Raw genomic sequence first — 12,981 nt, forward strand, 5'->3', positions numbered from 1 at the left:
CGCATAGCGCGGCGGTGGCCGTGGAGCCCTCTCCCCCACTCCAGCCGTGGGTGGGGATGTACCCTGGAGATAAAAGCGAGGACATTGCGTCCCTTGCTTAAACGCCATGTGGGTGGGTGTTTGCCTGTGTGTAAATGCAAACATACTTGCAGCGTGTCTGCCTGCCCTGCCGCCTGGGCTCACCCTGAAATCCTGTCCCCAGCCGTGGTCTCTTGCAGGCAGAGGTGGTTTGTCAGTCAGATGTAGAGCTGGGCTGCAGTTACCCGCTTTTATAAGCGCCCTACTTGGCAAGGGCCCCGGACGGGCTGGTGTGGTGGTTGTGCTGGGAGAGGATGGTTTGGGAGGGGAAGGTTAATAACTTGTCCTTTGTGGCAGGTAAAGAGAGCAGGGATGGGCTCCTCATCTCAGGTGTGTCCACAGCATGGACAGCAAAAGGATGTCCCACCGCTCTGCTCCGTGTGGGAGCTGCTCGCCTCGGCCAGCCCTGGCTGCGCATAAGTGAAGACCCTGTTGGTTTTTCAAGCTTTTTCCAGCCTACCCAGGGAAGTGGAGCATTGCCGGTATTTATAAACGGCGTAGCTGAGGCGTCTGTATCGGCACACAGCTCTGGCAGCTCGGCGTGGAAGAGGCGGTGGGTGGGCTGGGGTAGGGCTCTGCCCTGCGCACGGGGAGGGGGGCACGGGGCGGGCGCCCCCCTGGCTCTGGGCGGTTTGCTAGGGTGCTCCAGGCTGGAAGAGCCTGCCTATCGCCTGGGCACACAGCTTCCAGCCAGGTTTGGCTTGGACGGTGGGTGGGGAGGAGGAGGAGAAGTCCCCTGTCTCCCCCCCAGACACCGCTCCCCCAGCCCCTTGTGCAGGAAGAGGGACCTTCCCAAGGCAGTCAGGGGGAAGCCTGAGACCACCTTGGGTCCTGGCCCAGCCAAGCATGGCAGAGGTGTCAGTGAATTGCCTAAAATGTGTGAAAAACATCTCCTGTGCCAGTTGGCATCCCTCCCTGGCTGGGCACAGCTGCAGGGTGCTGTGTGTGCCCCCCCATCTTAGGTGGCCCATGGGCTAGCCAGCCCCAGCACCACCAGGAAAGGTCCCTCTGGTCTCTATGGTGGTGAAACCTCCTCCCTCACCCTCCCTTTCCTCCTTGGCCTCGACTTGCTGCTTCTGCCTTACCCTCCCTCCCGCTTTCCTCGCCCTGTGAGGTGCCGCCGAGCTGCCGGGCAAGGGGGATGCTCTGCAAGAGGGTGGCACACCGGCTTCCCCGGCAAAGCAGCTTCCATCATGAAGGAAGCGAGGCGGTGGGTGCTGGGGACAGACGGGTGGATGGGGGGGGCAAGGACAGCCCGGTGGCCCCCGGTTCCCAGCCAGGGTCCATGCCCAGCCCACGCAGGGCAGCTGAGCCCCCCTCCTCAGGGGGTGAGACCCTTGGCTTGCCCGCTGGCGTCTGCTCTGGGTGAGCTCATTTCAAGGTTCATTTGTAAGACAGCACCGCAGTGAAAAAGAAGAGCAGCTTTTGCTGTAAACAGTTATTTTACACCTCTCAGTTGGGGCAAAGGCCTTTATTTTGGAGGCGGGGGGGTGTGGGCGGGAGAGCTGCCCTGGCTTTGGGGTAAGGCTGACATCTGTGCTGGGGATTGTAGGGACCCAACAGGCCAATGCAAATGAGCATTAAAGGGAGCTTTCTGCAAATTCCCGCTTTCCTTTTGCATTGCCCACTGCCAGGTTTCACTGAAAAGGGGATTCTCCTTCATAAACAAAGCCTCCCTTTTTTCCTGGGCTTTCCAAAAAAGAAAAAAAAAAAAACCTGAAAGAGAAAGGGGTCAGCGCTGCTTGGAGTTTTCTTTTTTGCTATTTGTCTACATTTCACACCCCGGAGAAAGAAAACAACTTTTAACATCTGTTCCTGCACTTTTTAAGAAGGAAAGAAAGGCTCTTGAAAAGCAGGAAAGTGTGGCAGATGTTGGCAGGTTCCCTCCGACGCAGATGTCTTGCTCCGAAGAAAACTTTCTTTGGGGACTGGCGGCCGGGGCTCCTCTTTGACTCAGGACACGCGACTGCCTAGCGAAGGAAGGGACGTGGGAAAGCTCCAGCGAACAAAAGAGCTTATTCAAACAAACCTGAGAGCCGTGAACAATCTAATAACCAGCAGAGAAATGGTCAGCGGCCCCCGGCCCTGCTGGGGAGGGGTTCGGGGCAGCCGCAGGCCACAGGACGAGGGAATTTTGCCGCCTCCCCAGGGCCGCGAGCAGGAGCGTCCCCTCCTTGCCCCCCCCCTGCGCCCTCTGGGGCATCCAACGCAGGGCTTTGGCCAAGGACCGTCCTTCTGGAGGTGCTAAAAGGTCTTGCCTGCTCTGCTGGTCCTGCTGCGTGGGAGCTGGCCACCCCATGGCGGCGGCAGAGGAGATGGAGGGCAGGTACCTGCCGGGCGGCTGTCCTGGGCTGTCCCACACCCACTGGCCAAGGCACCAATGAGGCCCCCGCCAGCCAAGGCAGCAGGAGAGGGGCAACTACGGGACAGTGGGGATCTCTTTAGTTAAGCTTTTAAACAAAAAGTTCTGCCAAGATAACGATTAAAGAAAACCCAACCCTATTGATTAGGACCTGTTGGAAGATCCTTGTGAAACTGATTTTGAGGAAAGGAGATTTTTTTTTAATGGAAAGTAAAAATATTGAGAGAAAAAAGTATTTTCTGTGAATTTTTTTGTTCACCCTCTCCCCTTCTCTCTGACTGGTAAAATAAAATTATTTTAAAATAAGTTTTTGCCATGAAAGCTGGTAATATTTCTGTTTAGGCACTTCATAGGAAAAAAGTGAGAAGCCTGGAGAAAAGTGAGCACAGCCGAGAAAATTCCCATGAGAAAGTAACTAATTCTGGTTTGCTGTTAAAGCTGAGGAGCTCTGTGATTATTCCTCTAATTCCTCCAAGTTTAGTTCTGCCTCATTTCTGTTGCAGTCCATTTTCTCTGGGCTCTGGGCAGGGCAGAGCCGCTCCAGCTGGCTGGGCTGCCTTATGCTGGGGCAGATCAGGGGAAAGCCTGGTGAGATGGAGCTGCGTTGCCTCTTTGGGGGTCAAGCACTGGGGCGACCTGCCCAAACCCTTGCTGTGGGTGTCCCCTGTGTTTCTCCTATCAACAGAGACCCCCCTGCATGGTGGCTGGGAAGCAGGAGACATCTCGGCCAGGCTGAGGAGCCCCATGCTGCAGGAAGGATGCTGCGTGTCACCAGAGATCCGTGCGCCCACCAAGGCTGGTCCCTTCTGCCTCCTGCGACTCGGGGTGATGCTGTGGACACCAGCTCCCAACCCGGCAGGACTCCCCAGAAGGGCTGTGCAGTGCTGGAGTGGCCCCTGAGTCCAACCCAGGCGCCTAACTGGTTAACAAAACAGCCTCGTTAAGCCGGCTGAGCCTTTTGCAGGGATGGATATGCCGTGGGAGAGTCGGGGGAGAGATGAGCAGGTGCTCCTGAGAGCTACCCACTCTGCTGCACGTGTGGTTCACAGCAGGACCACTCCATCCCTTTTCCGTTCCAGGCTGAGGATGCATCTGGACTGGATTTGTCCCCAGTTAAGACTGCTTGCCCCTTTTCTAAGGCATCTCTGCTGGCTGGGTGTGGGACAGTGGGTCCCTGGCCCGCAGGAGGTGCTGGTGGGCAGAGGTGCTCGACATGTCCTGCCCCATCCAGCACTCCCAGCCGCCTGTGGGTTTGCTGGGTGTGCTTTTATTATAGCAGCTTTGCTTTGGGCACACGCAGTAGTGCGGGGTTTGTGTAGCCAGGAGCCAAGTGCGGGCTGGGGAGCCGCGGGAGCGGGCAGAGTAAGGTGGGGGCATTGTCATGGGGAGTGGGTCGGCCCTGATGTGCAAACCTCCGCGCACCCTCCGCACCCACGCTCTGCTCCCTCCCTCGGGGACAGGCTCCGGACCCGCCTTGCCATAAGCAAACACTCACCCAGGAGAGGCTGTTTTTACAGGGGCTTTAGTCATTACGAATAAAGAGGTGTTTGTCTGGGTTTTTCAGAAGGTCAGTTCTGGCACAAGGTTGAGGTTAAAAATGAAGGGTAAAGCTCTCCTTTAGAAGGTTTAAATGTGGAGGTTTCTTGATAGCTGTAAATACCGAGCAGCCTGTCCCGAAGCCCGGCATCGCCCGGGGGTGGTTTGCTCCCAAAATGCTACAACAGGAAAAGAATGTGAGGAGCAGCAGGACGTGCCAGCACGGTGACTGGACGCGCCGGGTCCGGAGGGCGCAGGCGGTGCCTGGGCAGGCAGGCTGGCTCCCGGCACGGCACGCAGGCAGATAAACCGCAGCCGCTCCGAGATTACTCACTGTTGGATTGCCCTGGAGGGACCGGGGCTACGTCTCCAGACTGGCCTCAGTTTGGGATGCTGTACCCACCGTGTCCCATCTCAGGCTGGTGCAGCAGGGGCCGCAGTGGGACCGTGTGTCCTGCAGCCCGGCCAGGACAGCAGAGTGCCGGAGATAAGCTGGGGCAGAAAAGCAAAAGGTGATTCATCTGCACGTGGGGCATGGAGAAAAGCATTTGCAGTCATTTGCTATCATAAGGAGAGTCGGCCGAGAGCGCAGCCCTGATGCAGCAGGCGCCATCCACGATGGGACAAGGGTTGAAGGCACCATCCAAGCTTGCAGCGAGGGGACCTGTGGCTGCACTGGGGAAGGCTGCTCCAGACACCTCTTGCGTTGGAAGGCTGTATCAGTTTGATCCTTGGGGCTGGGGTGACACTGTCTGTAGCAGGAAACCGTTTTTGGCAGAGGGCTGGGAGGAGATGGGGTTTGTGGCTGGGCGAGAGTTGTGTGGCAAGCGGGGAAGAGGCAGAGGGGAACTGGGAGATGTGTCTCGATGTCTATGGACAAGTGGTGGCCTCTCCTATGCAATTCACCATGGTGCCGACAGGGGTAGGAGCACAGCTGGAGGTTCACCTGCTCCAAAGATATTTACAGGTGGAGAGAGAGAGAGAGAGAGGACATGTATGGCATTGGACAGTGCTACATGCAGCATTTTCATCACAGGGGAAGTCCAGCTCCAGAAGTAGAATTGGCCATGTTCTGGAAATTCTGTTGACATCTCTCGATCCGGCTCCTTCACTGAGCGCACCAAACCTCATCAGCCCCAGCTCAGCTTCCTCGGAACCAGCTGGTTCTGCCATCTTCGGGAGTGGACTCCTGGGACAGGAAATAATTACAAGCCTGGTACCAGCTGAGTAATTCTCAGCTTTCATTTCACACACCCCCATCCAGCCTTCGTGTTAAGGATCAGCTGGTGCTCCTGTCATTGCTCAAGACTTCTCCTGTCTGGTGGGTTAGCAGCTCCCGGCCCTGGAGGAAGTCTTATCTGCTGCTTTGCAGCCAGAAAGCTGCTGCTTGCAACACAGCTCCTTGGCCAAGAGCGCCTTATAGGAAGAAGAAAATCTGATAAGCCGTGTGGGTGGTGACAGGCTGATAAAGGTTAGCCCCTTGCCTGTGCCGAAGCGGAGGTACGAGGGGGTAGAGAGGTCCAAGCTTGGTGGAGAGGGTGTAGGGGACTCTGAGGGAGCGTTCAAGGGGGTTCTTGAACTTCCCTCATGAGGCATCCCAGGAGCTGTTTCCCTCAGGAGGGCAGCTCTGGGCTTTCTCACACTCTGTGTGTGTGTAGTGTTACCAGATGTTTGCTGATAACAAGCCTCATTTATAATGCAGCAAGTGCTTGGCTTATTCAGTAAGCTTTACTTTCACAGCAACATGTGTGCCTGGCTCCCCAAACACCAGAACCTGGGGCTCAGCACCCTGTATCCCATCCCCTGCACACCCCGTATCCAATCCCCTGCAGACCCCATACCTCAACCCCTGCCCATCCCATATCCCAGCCCCTGCACATCCCACACAGCCTGCTTCTTCTTAGCTTCTCGGTTCCTGAGGCTGCAGAGAGATCTGGGTTAAGTTTCACCTTTGTGAGGCAAATATCTCTTCTGTGACTGTGAGTAAATGTGGCTTTCGTCATGGCTTGGCCACGTGCCAATAGCAGATTTCTTTTTATAGCGCGCGTGTATACGTGTACTGACACCACATCCTGACCCCCTGACACAAAATACCTCGTCAGCGTGAACGAGGCCGGTCATCGTTAATGCTCCGCAGGGAGAGCGACTTGCAGCCCTCCTGCCGGCACGTTGTCCCGGGCCATGGGCACATCGGCCGCTGCTGCAGGGGACAGGAGGATGGCCGGGAGGGCACCGGGCTTATCAGCAGCAGCGTTTCCTATGTGCCGCTGGTTTCTGGTGCTGCAGGGCTGGGATTGCAGCACCCGAGGAAGTGGGGAAATGCTCGCTCAGTTTTTTTCACACTTGGTGGTTCAGCTTCGGTGCAGCCCGGCTGCTGCTGGGACAGCAGAAAACACATGGGTTTAGGATGGGAGGGTGTGAGCCACAGCGGCTCTGGTCTTTGTGAGCCATATTGTGGGCCTGGATTGTACATAAAAATCACATCCTGCTCTCTAAGCTATTTTTTTTGTATCCGTATTGCTATATCTACATTCTTTAACAATTAAAGGAAAAAGTTTTATACTGCTTTTTGTTTTATAAATACTCTCTGGTTTTAACCGTATCTCTCTCCTCTTTAGTTTATTCATTTTCTTTTCCTTTCCAAATATATCTCGGAGACTCTCCTTTTTATAGGGATGAGGATTTCTTATTCCTTTGGAAGAACCAAAGGGTGTAGGAAGTCCTGCTAGCTCTCAGGTCACGGTGGCTTGGTGGAAGGACGCCCTACAGCCGCTGCAGGGTGAGGAGCAGCCAGGAGCCACGAGAAGGTGGGTGATGCTCCACAAGGCTGTCCGGGAAGGGGAAAAGCAGAGCTTGCACTTGTTTCAGCTTCTCCATAATGAGGCATTTAAAAATAATAACAAACCCACGCTGTCACAACCCTCTTTTTCTTTCTTGTCGATTTTTAACATTAGGAGTTGTGCCCTGGGCTTGCTCATTTAAAAAGCAAAAGAGGCCACGACACACATGCGCTCCCCAAAGAGTTTTCCAGAAGAATGCCTGTGATCAGCTGGGTGTTTTGTTGTGTTTTAAAGCTGATGTTTCCTCCTTTCTCACCATTCTTGGTGCGTATGTATACACACATGCAGAGAACGACTCACTTGTACACCTGCACACAACAGATTTTCAGGAGAGAGAAATTGTGCCGTAGAACTGAGTAGGTGACCTTGCTTTCGAAGGTGCCCAGGTGGATCCCGCTGAGCTGGGGGAAAGAGGCTCAGCCCCTCCCCAAACCAGCGCCTGACTTTGAGGGTGGGGACAGGCAGACTTCTGGAGTGCCCTCCTCCTCGGGGAAAACCTTTGGAGAGTCTCGAGGAAGGTATCTGCTGGAGTCGCACAACATAGATTTAAGTGTCAGGCAATATTGCAATGGCTCCTGTGTTAACTCAGCCCTGCAGCAGCTGAGACCAAATCCAGCTGAACGGCAGCACTCAGCCCAGGCCATTCACTGCGGCAGTTTTCTGCTGGAAGAGCTAATGGTTTGGCTTCTGCAAAATCCTTTGAAGGGGCAAAGTGCTAAGTAGGTGCATAGCAGCGTTATCCAGAGGGTGTGGGGTTCAAAGCCTAACGGGCACGACTTAAAAATGAACCCAGTTAGTAAACTTGGTTCATAATTTCTTTAAAACATAAAAGAGCAGGGAAAGCATCGGAAAAAAAACACCCACTCCACCAGTCGTTTTGGTAATGCTGAGCCTGAGAAAGAGTCACCGAAAAAAGCCAGCTCCCCAGAGGATGAGCAATTGGCTTCCAGTTCCCCTTCCCTGGCTTTCAACCTTAACCTACCGGCATGACCAGGAAACGCCTTTCTCCTTCAATAATTTTCTATTTTAGAATCGATTCGGTAAAAGCCGGAGAATAAAAGTGCTGAAAAATAATAGAAGAAAAGCAGTCCTTTTGGAAAGATGGGTGTGTAAATTCAGGCCGGCAGAGAAATCTCCCGCGGTGCCTCTGCGGTAGCTCAGCCTCTCTTCGCCCAAAGCCTCGGGAAATCTTGACGTGGCAGCTAGCTCTTGCGTGGGCACGTGGCGCCCGGCTGGCTGGTGGGGGTGACGGCCATTCAGATGGGTTGGGTGACCAAGAGCAGCAAACTGTCACCCACCGAGAGCACGTGCGCGGGCTGCCTGCCCACCTGGGGTCACACCTACGGGTTCCCGGACCTCGGCTGCCTTCCGCCATTGCTTACAGCACACGTGTTAAAAGGATGAAAACTAAAGGCTCCTGCCAATAAATGGAAGATCCTTTTTAATCCTTTCACCAGTCTTCATGGCCTCATGTCTTTCCTGCATGATTTGGGATTCGTGCGTGCATTTGCTGCCATTTTTATTGAATTAATGGATGTATTTAACTGGTTCTTTGCCTTTTTTTTTTTTTTTAAACTCAGGAAACACATTCTTTTACAGTGTTGTTTTTCAGGGCCATCTGTTATTTCCTTTGATGTTTACCACGCTGATGGAAATTTAGTTTTGGCTTTAGTAGTAGACTGGCTGGAATGGATGCTGCGCTTTATAGATAACTTTCAATTGTTCAACAGTAATAGAAAGTTTATTAAAAGGACAAGGTTCTGCAGAATGACACACTGCTCTTCTTGCTGTCCAGGAAAAGAGTTTGCAACAGATTTTTTTCCTATGATTCTTCTAGCAATTGTTTTTCTTTTCTGACAATCTTCACATGCTACCCTTAGTTCTTGTGACTTGCAATAGCATTTTTTTAAATGTGTTTTAGTTCTGAAATGGCACCTTGAATTGAGGATAAATCATAGCATCCCTGTGAGAAAAAAAAAACCCAAACAAACCAAAACTGATATGGATGATAATTGCATTTACTTGTGCTTTCTACTGTAAATAGGATTGGGGGGGCGCAGAGGTGGGGTTGAGTCTGATCATTACGTATTAATTGCATGAACTGAAAGACAACAGAATGCTCAGGAAGAGATGTTTCTCTGAGGAAAGCTTCCAGAGCCTGCAGTGCGCATCCCCAGCCAATAACGGGTGGAATGCAGCTTCAGGAGCCATCACAGGCACTTGTGAAACCCGCGTGATTAAAGTCGGCCACTGCAGCTTGGTCCGAAGTCCACGGAGGGGCTCAGGATTCTTGTTCTCCCAAACTTTAAGTGGAAGAAGATATTCAGCATAACTTAGCAGTTACTCGTCCTAATATTTCCTCCCCAAAGCTTTTTCCCGAAACCCTTTGTCAGGGACCAGGGACCGGGGCTCCGGGCTCTGAATCACACCAACGCATGCCCATGCCCAATTTAAACAGAAGTGGGACTTTGGTTATGTTCTTTCTTCTTTGCATATTTGTAAAGGCAGCTGATGAGAAAACCCAGATTATTTTTTTTCAGGTGGTCTGTGCCGTGCCTATCAAGCTGGCCACGCAGTTGGCAGGAAGACCTCCATCCCATGGCATGGCCAGGTGGTGACATGCCCAAGGTCCAGGCAGGTATTTCTGCCTCTGTGCTGCCTGCCCCACTTCCCTACGATGGGTCGGGCTCTTTGCGTTGCAGCCCTGGAAAAGAGAAAAGAGAAACCTGGTCCTGGGTTACTTCCCCTGCACAAAATACTGAGGAAGAGGAGGGTGCAGCAGAGGGATTCAGAAATAAGCCTGGATCCCTGGGGACGAGGTGGGACAGAGACCCCCGGCGTTGCTGGGGACCTACTTCAAAATCATATTTGAGAGAGAGTTGTATCGCTGATCTCTGAAGGAAACCAGCCCGGTGTGAAGGACATCCTGCAGGCGTGATGCTGTTGCAGGGACGTATTGGCCCAGGCTGGTTTTTAGCTGAACCACAGGAGCCTGCGGTGCTCTCAGCAGCCTCCATCAGCTCTTGGCCTCAAAGAGAGCCGAGGGAGGCTGGTCCGGGAGAGCCAGCTGCTGCCACGCAGGAGCCGGCATCCTGCACGGGGCACAGCAGCTCTGCGTGAGGTACAGTCAAAGGAAGAAAAGGGGTGAGCAAAACAGAGCTGCTTGAAGGAGGATTAATTTCACAGGATGGCATATTACTTTCCCGCACCACTTGTCAGTGCAGGATGGTGATTAGAGGAGCTGAACCCGAGTTGCAGAGCTCACCAGGACCTCAAACTAGCAGCAAAAAGCCCTGGGATCCCATGCAGCTGTCTGTCCCTCCTGAGCAAACCACCCGGGGACTTGCCTTTCTAACCACCTTTTTTCTTTTTTTTCAGTGAAGTAACTCGGATTTTTTAATCATGTTTATTCACTTCCTAATTTGCAAGAATTAATTAATTCACAATGGATGTCTCAGTCGTGGCTGTGAATTAGTGAATTGCTCGTGTACTAAGAGCTCTCTCACATGTTGAATTTAATTCCTGCTTCTAAGAGCTTAGAAAAATCGTGTTTTCTCTCCTCAGGGATTTCGCTGCAGTACACGGCACAGGGATGGTAATTGCACCAAACTTGCCTGATCTTTTTCCAGTGGTCATTCACGAAGCAGTAGTGTCTGTTTTCCAGGATCTGGTGTTGAACCCCTGTACCAGCCTTTAATTCTTTCTTCTCTTTAGTCAGTACCCTGAACATTATCTGTTTAAACTTCAATGTTTTTAGCATAATTACAGGTTAACAATTTGAGCTCAGCCATACACACACTTTCCACGTTGGCTGTGGAAACAATTATTCCCAGCTGACAAGCGGGATATACGAACCGCTGACATTTCGCTGACCGCACGCCGTGGGCCCAAGCAAACTTGGCAAGTCATTCCCCTGTGTCACCTTGTGCGGGCAGCATGTCCCCCTGCCTGCTCTGGGTCCAGAGCTGCTTCATCTCCTATATCTTGATGTAAGAGCAAGTGTATATAAGCAAGGATATGTAAATATATATTATATATATAACTTTCCCTCATATCTATGCTCTCTCTCTATAAAGATATGAGAGGAAAAGTGTATATATATATTTTTTTTTTTTAAATATACTTGCTTATATCCACCATGTTGTGTCTGGCAAGGTGCTGAGCACAGCAGGGCTGGCTGGGGTAGCCCCCAGTGGCACCAACACACTGCCATGCTGGACGCGAAGCCAGCGGTGCCAGTCCAGGGAAGCATCCCCGCTGAACCAGCACTGCTGCAGCTGCCCCATGCAAATTCCTCTGTGCTTCCACGCTGTCCTTCACAGGGATGGTTGCAAGTGGGGTCAGAAACATTTTTCTGCGTCCGAGATGGAGCGCACAGCTGACTAAGCAGTCTGATTCCAGAAGACCTGCTGGCCAAGCATTTCACATGTTCTATGAGACCTTTCCACGTTGGAGATGGCACTGGGAGTCTCTTCTCTTCTGCTGGTAGGAGTTGCTTCCCTCAGGACATCACAATCAAGCCCAGGGAGCTCCCAGGGTGGAAACTGGATGAAACAAGGGGACTTTGCACAGGGAAGCCAATGGGATGTTGCAGGCGGTGATGTGCAAAGGGTCCAGGAATGAAAATCCTTCTCACGGGAGTGAGAAGATGGACTGTGAAATACTGGAGGTTGCTGTCAGGCTGCTAAAAGACACAGCTAGTGCAGAGTACACGGGATATACATCCAAACATGGTATCTGTTGTCTGTGTATGAGACTATTTTTGCTTATGTTTGAATTGTGGAGTTTTTTGTTTGGTTGGTTGCTTTTGTTTGTTTTGTTTTTTTTTTTTTTAATTTGGTAAAATTCCAGCTCAGGGAAGGGAACACCTGCCAGGCCTGGGGGAAAAGGGGGGACCCTGCAGTCCCCAGGGCAGTGTGTAGGTCCTACACATTGCACCAACTCAGGTGTGGCTCCAGAAACTGCTTTTGCTTTTCACCCAGCCCAGTCACCTCACGGTGGCTAGAAAAAATTCTCTGTATCGTAGGAACCTGCGTAGGTGTGAGTAGAGCTGAGGAGGTGTGAGGAGCTCCAGCCCATCCAGTCCCAGGTCCCCAGGCCACCCGGCAAGGGCTGCCCACTCCAGCGCTGCTTGCTTGCTGTAGGGCAGACGAGGCAACTGCGACATGTGAGGTCCGGAGCAGCTCCATGCTGCTGGAGGAAAACATCACGGCGTTGAGAAGCCCAACCCAAACCCTTCCCAGCGATGTCGGGGGGAAGCGCAGGAAAGGGACGCAGAGACGCGTCATTAAGGAGCTGAAGACAGGAGCTGTCAGCTGGAGCTGTACGGTGCAGCAGAGCGTGAGGAGCTTAAGGACATTTCGGGAAACCAGGCCAGCAGGTCCCACATTGCTGCATGGCAGTAACACACCAGACCCGCGGGGGCAAGGTTTTGCCCCACGGCTTGTAAGAAACTTACGGCTTGTTACATAAAAATGTATTTTTCTGCTTTAAAATCACAGTGTGTGTTATACTGCACTAATGGACAGTATCAGGTTGATCTGCGCTGGGAGAGATGCGGGGTTGTTGCGATTCAGGCTAATCCGCATTTGTTGTGGCGAGAATAATCTATGAACATTACCTGCCAGGGACGGAGAAACAGCCCGGAGCCCTTCCACGCTGCGGTGGGAACTAGCAAAAACCCTTCAGACTGTAACTCACCGGCAACCCGAGGCGCGCGGGGCCGGCTGAAGTCCAAGTCCAAGGCAGGACTCTGGGTCACAACCCCACGGCTGAGCCCTCAGGTTCGCCCCAGGGGAAAAGGGTGTTGTGGGTTTTTTTTTTCTGGCAGTGCAGAGGGTGCAAAGGGTCTGCAGGAGGTCAGGGCAAAGGGGGGAAGGGGAATAATAATAATAATGAGAAAAAATAAAAATTATGAAAGAATAAATACAAATAACGGACAGTAAAAGTCGAGTAATAAATAAAATTGAATAGCGATAGAAAGAATAAAATAATAATAACGAACAAAAAGAGTAATCAATACTAAGAATTACAATAAAAGGAATAACGAGGAATGTTTCGTGTTAATCAGGCGGACAGCCCCGCCCGGGGGGCGGTGGCGGAGGCTGTCCCCGCTGTGCCCCCCTCTCCCACCCGCGGGGGGCGGCCACGGGCTCCGCTCCCCCC

Source organism: Charadrius vociferus, unplaced genomic scaffold (genome assembly GCF_000708025.1).
Source record: "Charadrius vociferus isolate BGI_N301 unplaced genomic scaffold, ASM70802v2 scaffold643, whole genome shotgun sequence".
NCBI classification, from domain to species: Eukaryota; Metazoa; Chordata; class Aves; order Charadriiformes; family Charadriidae; genus Charadrius; species Charadrius vociferus.